Source organism: Otolemur garnettii, unplaced genomic scaffold (genome assembly GCF_000181295.1).
Source record: "Otolemur garnettii isolate 467f Iridium unplaced genomic scaffold, OtoGar3 scaffold00142, whole genome shotgun sequence".
In the NCBI taxonomy this organism is placed as follows: Eukaryota; Metazoa; Chordata; class Mammalia; order Primates; family Galagidae; genus Otolemur; species Otolemur garnettii.
In genome coordinates, this window is record NW_003852537.1 from 419,454 (window position 1) to 425,805 (window position 6,352).

At 41.0% G+C, this 6,352-nt stretch overlaps 1 pseudogene; it reads left to right on the top strand.

The window, feature by feature from the left end:
* The first annotated feature begins 4,115 nt into the window (after nt 1–4,115).
* Nucleotides 4,116–4,364, top strand: LOC100961889 (annotated as a pseudogene).
* The last annotated feature ends 1,988 nt before the right edge of the window (nt 4,365–6,352 follow it).

Genomic DNA, 6,352 nt, shown 5'->3' on the forward strand with positions numbered 1-6,352 from the left:
TGGCGGGTGCCTGTAGTCCCAGCTACTTGGGAGGCGGAGGCAGGAGAATCGCTTGAACCCAGGAGTTAGAGGTTGCTGTGAGCTGTGATGTCACAGCACTCTACCCAGGGCAACAGCTTGAGGCTCTGTCTCAAAAAAACAAAAAAACAAAAAACACCTGTTCCTGCAGATATGCTGATAGCCTTCCTCCTCATTGATTTTTATTAATGGTTTATGGGAAGTCATTGCCTCTTGGTTGGTACAAGTTGCTTGTCCTGATAGGCACATATTTTGATATTTATTTTATCCTTTTATCTTTGCAGTAACTTGGAATGTCTTGACATTTTAAAAGCCAAACCCCTGTCTAAAATTATCAAACTATCCTTTGCTGGCATTAAATTCTCCAGCCAGTTGAGGCAGGAAAATTGCTTGAGCCCATGAGTTTGAATTCAGCCTCGACAATGTAGCAAGATCCAGCCTCTTAAAAAAGAAAGAAAGAAAGAACATTAATAAGTGTTCTAGTTTTGTTTTATTTTTAAGATTCTATCTTACTATATTACCCAGACTGGTCTTGAACTCCTGGGCTCAAGCAATTATTTTGTTTCAGCCTCCCCAGTAGCTGGACTATCAGTTTATACCACTGAACCTGGCAAATTTCCCAGCTTTAAATCCTTCACCTTCCTTTTGCTTTAAGTTGCTTTGTCTCACTCATGTTAGAATCTGTGAGTATGCCTTTCTCATAACAATCTTGCACCACATAAAAGCTTCATTTTCTTGCTTTCCTAATTCAACAAGTGTAAAGAAAAGGAGTTGCATTTCTAATATGAAGTAAAAAGGTATTTTGCAAAAAGTACAAGGTTTTCATGCCTAATGGTCCACACCATTCAAAATGGACTTCACTATTCATGAAGTCCAGCAAAAACGTCATGAATTTGGACAGCACCTGTGGCTCAAAGGAGTAGGGCACTGGCCCCATATACCAGAGTTGGTGCATTCAAGTCCAGCCCCAGCCAAAAACTGCACAGAAAACAAACAAACAAACAGACAAAAAAAACTTCATGAATTTTCCTTCCCTCCCTCCCTCCCTCCTTCCTTCCTTGAAGCTTCCTTTCCTTTTCTTAATGGTCCTTACACATTGGATTCTTTTTTTTTTTTTCTTTTAGAGACAGAGTCTCACTTTGTCATCCTTGGTAAAGTGTGGTGGCGTCACAGCTCACAGCAACCTCCAGCTCTTGGGCTTAGGCAATTCTCTTGGCTCAGCCTCCCGAGTACCTGGGACTACAGGCGCCCGCCACAACGCCTGGCTATTTTTTGTTGCAGTTTGGCCAGGGCTGGGTTCGAACCCACCACCCTCCATATATGGGGCCGGCACCCTCCTCACTGAGCCACAGGCACCGCCACACATTGGATTATTTTTATCTTGAAATGGCTGGCAACCACAACTACAGACTTCAATCTACAGTATGTATCAAGCAATTCAACTTTTTCTTATAATGCCATGACTCTTTGGTGCTTATTGGGAACACTTCCAACATCACTACTGGTACTTCGTATGGGACCCATGGTGTTATTCAAGGTTCCCAGTATTGCACTGAAAATGATGAAAAATGCCCAAGGACTGTGAGATAACCCTCTTCCCCACCATTTTTTAAAAAGATGATATTTGCTATGTTGCCCAGGCCAGAGTACAGTCAATATTCATAGGCATGATTATATTCATAGCAGTCTTAAACTCCTGGTCTCAAGCCATTCTCCTGCCTCAGCTTCCCACAGTACTAGGATTACAAGTGTGAACCACTGTGCCTAGTTCAGTTATTATTTAATACTATATTTTTATGTTTGTTTGCATTTCTCTCAACTTCGAATGGCAGCACATATTGTGTTTGTGTATTTAAGGTTTGATAAGTTTTAACTTTTTATAATAGATTTATGTATATTAAACAACTGAACAGACTAACATCTACATATATTTTGTGCATTCATGACACTCCCAACTTTTTCCTAATAAAAATCTTTCCTTTTTCTTTTTCTTCTTTTTTTTTTCTTTTGATGTTTCTCGGCTCCATGGTTCATCTGTGAGTTTTTTTTCCAATTGTCTCATATCTCCAAAACATTTTACAATACATTTATTGAGGAAAAAAAACTCACATATAAGTGGACCCACACAGTTCAACCAGTGTTGTTTAAGGGTGGTCATGCATTGCTCAATGACAGGGATATATTCTGAGAAAAGTGCTTTTGATTTGTCATTATGTGAACATCATAGATTGTACTTACACAACTCTAGATGGTATAGCCTACTATACACCTAGGTTGTATGATATAGCCCATTGCTCCTAGGTTACAAACCTGTATAGCATGTTAGTGTACTGAATACTGCAGGCAATTATATGTCATGGTAAGTATTTATGTAATGAACATATCTAAACATAGAAAAGGGACAGTAAAAATACAATACAAAAGATCCATTATAATCTTATTGAACTACTGTTGTATGTGCAGTCCGTAGTTCATGGAAATGTCCTTACATGATGCAAGACTATATTTCTTGGCAATGGCACTAAAGACAAAGACAACTAACTTGACAATTAGATTTCATGAAAATTTGAAAATTTTGTGCATCAAAGACAATATTGACTAGGCAAGGTGGCTCATGCCTGTAATTCTGGCACTTTGGGAGGAAAAAGTGGGAGGTACATTTGCCTGGGAGTTTCAGACTAGCCTGGGCAACATAGCAAGACTCCATCTCTACAAAAAATTTTTTTGAATTAGCCAGGAGTGGTGGCGCATGCCTGTAATCCCAGTTACTCAGGAGGCTGAAGTAGGAGGATCATTTGAGCTTAGGAGGTCAAGGTTTCAGTGAGCTAATAGGCACTCTCCCCTGGGTGACAGAGCAACACCCTGTCACAAAAAATGACAGTATCAATGGAGGAAAAAAGACAATCTGTGGAATGGGACAAAATGTTTGCAAATTATATTTCTGAGAAAGGATCAATATCCATAATATATACAGAGCTCCTAAAACTGAACAATAATAAAATAGACAACTAAATTTAAAATGGGGCTCGGCGCCCATGGCTCAAGTGGCTAAGGCGCCAGCCACATACACCTAAGGTGGCGGGTTCGAATCCAGCCAGGACCCGCCAAACAACAATGGCGACTGCAACCAAAGAAATAGCCAGGCGTTGTGGCAGGCACCTGTGGTCCCAGCTGCTTGGGAGGGTAAGGCAGGAGACTCACTTGAGCCCAGGAGTTGGAGGTTGCTGTGAGCTGTGATGCCATGGCACTCTACCCAGAGCTTGAGGCTCTGTCTCAAAAAAATAAAATAAATTTAAAATGGGCAAGGACTTAAATAAACATTTCTTCAAAAAAGACATACAAATGGCCAAAAAGCATAAGACAAGATGCTCAACCTCATTTGTCATTAGGAAACGCAAATGAATGCCACAGTGAGAAACCACTTCACATCCACTAGGATGGCTAAAATCAAAAAGGGGGAAATAACAATTGTCAATGAGAGTGTAGAGAAGATGGAACCATTGTACATTGCTGGTGGGAATATAAAATGGTATAGCTGCTGTGGAAAACAGTTTATGAGTTCCTCAAATAGTTAAATACAGAATTACCGTATGACTCAGTAGTTCCACTCCTAGCTATACACCCCAAAGAACTGAAAACAGTTACTCAAACCAATACTTTCATCAAACATTCATAGCAGCACTATTCACAATAGCCCAAAGGTGGAAACAACCCAAATATCCATCAAGAGATAAATGGATAAGGAAATTATGGTAAACACATACAATGGAATATTATTTGGCCATAAAAGGAAGGAAATGCTGATATATGTTACAATGCAGATGAACTTTGAAAACATTATGCTAAGTGAAAGAAGTCAGATCCCAAAAGGTCACATTTTATGATTCCATTTATATGAAAGATCTATAATAGGTAAATCTATAAAGGTACAAAGCATATTGGTTGCCAAGGGCTGGGAGACGGGAACAAGGAGTGGCTGATTATCTATATGGCTTTCTTTGGTGGGGGGCGTTAATGAAAATGTTTTGGAACTAGATAGAGGGGTGGTTGTATAATTCCATGAATGCACTAAATGCTACTGAACTGTGTATTTTAAAATGGCTAGTTGTGGGCAGCCATGGTGGGGTCAAGAGGAACTGGTGAAGCAGGAGTTTCAACAGGACTGGGAAAACCAGGAGCACATCCAGATTATCACCAGCAGCATCAAGAAAATTGCAGATTTTCTTAACTTGTTTAATATGTCTTGTCTTTCAAGACTTGCAACACTAAATGAGAAATTGACAGCCCTTGAATGGAGAATAGAATACATTGAAGCACGAGTAACAAAAGGGGAAACCCTCACCTAGAAGCATGCCATGCTGCTGCTGGGAAGTTGCTTGATAGAACACAGGCCACATGGGAAAGGTTCCAGCAGCCTTCAGCTCCTTCCTCTCTCCTCAAAGAGCAACAGGACTTATTCTTGTTTTTCTTTTTTCAAAAGTATGGCCTTTGGGCTCTGCCATATGCACCTGGGGGTGTGGTGTGGCTCGTGGGGAGTTCAGGGGAATTCTTGAACATTAGGCATTTTACCTTTTCAGTAACATTTTCTCAAACTACTTGTTAATGTGTTTGAGGTTTTCAGAGCCATAGTCCTGGTACACTTTGTGAAGGTACTCATCACATCTCTATTTCTTTGTCTCTCAGACTCTCCTTACACCTCTCATTGCCTCCACATTGAATCTATAAACAGTCTTTTTCTCCTCCACACCTTTGAAGGGAGGTGGAGGGGCAGCCTGCTCTGGCAATGTGGCTGCCAGAGAATGTTGTTGCTAACCTACCAGTTTCTTGTCATTTGGAGGAGGTCAAGGCCAGGTCCACACTTGGCTTCAAGGGACACTTTCAGAGTTTTCTTTTTGTCATTTGGGGTGTCTGTGCCTCATATTCCCTTAACAGGCTCCTCAACTTTAAAAAAATAAATAAAATGGGGTGGCGCCTGTGGCTCAAAGGAGTAGGGCGCCGGCCCCAGGTGCCAGAGGTGGGATGGTGGGTTCAAACTCGGCCCTGGCCAAAAAAATAAATAAAATAAAATAAAATAAAATGGCTAGTTGTGTAATGTGAATTTCATTTCAATTTTTTTTTTTTTTTGAGACAGAGTCTCAAGCTGTCACCCTGGGTAGAGTGCCATAGTGTGTCGTACCTCACAGCAACCTCCAACTCTTGGGCTCAAGCAATCTTCTTGACTCAGGTTTTTTTTTGAGACAGAGTCTCATTATGTTGCCCTCGGTAGAATGCTGTGGCGTCACAGCTCACAGCAACCTTAAACTCTTGGGCTTAAGTTTTTCTCTTACCTCAGCCTCCCAAGTAGCTGGGACTACAGATGCCCGCCACAACAACCTGCTATATTCTTATTGCAATTGTCATTGTTGTTTTGATGTCCTGGGCCAGGTTTGAATCCACCAGCCTCTGTGCATGTGGGTGGAGCCATAACCATTGTGCTAGGCACTGAGCCAATTTTTCTATTTTTAGTACAGATGGGGGTCTTGATTTTGCTTAGGCTCGTCTCAAACTTGTGAGCTCAAGCAATCAACCTGCCTCAGCCTCCCAGAGTGCTAGGATTACAGGTGTGAGCCACCACGCCCAGCCTTACTTCAATTTTTTAAAAAAACATCAGGCCACTAGATTCCTTCTCTATCCAACACCCACAGGTGGATACTGCTCCTTCTCCTTCCTGAAATAAGACTGGAGGTTTATTCCTGGAGAAAGTAAAACAGAAAGTTTCCAGATTGAGGGAACACAAGCCCAGTTGAAGATGAGGGTACCTACTTGAAAATATGGGGTTCTAAAGAAAGCTAGTGCACAGTGCACCAAATGTTGAGACTCCAAGCCCCACACCCAGTTCCTAGATGCCAGTAACCATATAGGCCTCTATTCTCCAGGCAGGATTTTAGGAGTGGGGCTATATTTTTCTCTGGAAAATGTGATTAGTCCAAGAGAACAGACTTGAGGATGATGATTTTAGAGTTTCTCCACACAAAGGACTCAGATAGGTCGCCTTACAGGGAACCTCATAAGTGAAAATTTCCTCTCAGGCACGTACTCTGCCAACAACTTTTTGTGTTCACTCTAGTGCTCACCTAGGGATCACCAGTATTTCTGAGGACAACCTCTTCTATAAAAGGCTAGTTCAAAACAAATAAAGAGAAGCAACATGAAAGAAACTGATACTATGCAGAGAAGAGAACTTTAAAAAAACCCCACCATAATTAATGTCTTTGGAGAGATAAGGTACCAAATTTATGAAACAAAGACAGGATTCTCTTTCTTTCTTTTTTTTTTTTTTTTTTTTGAGACAGAG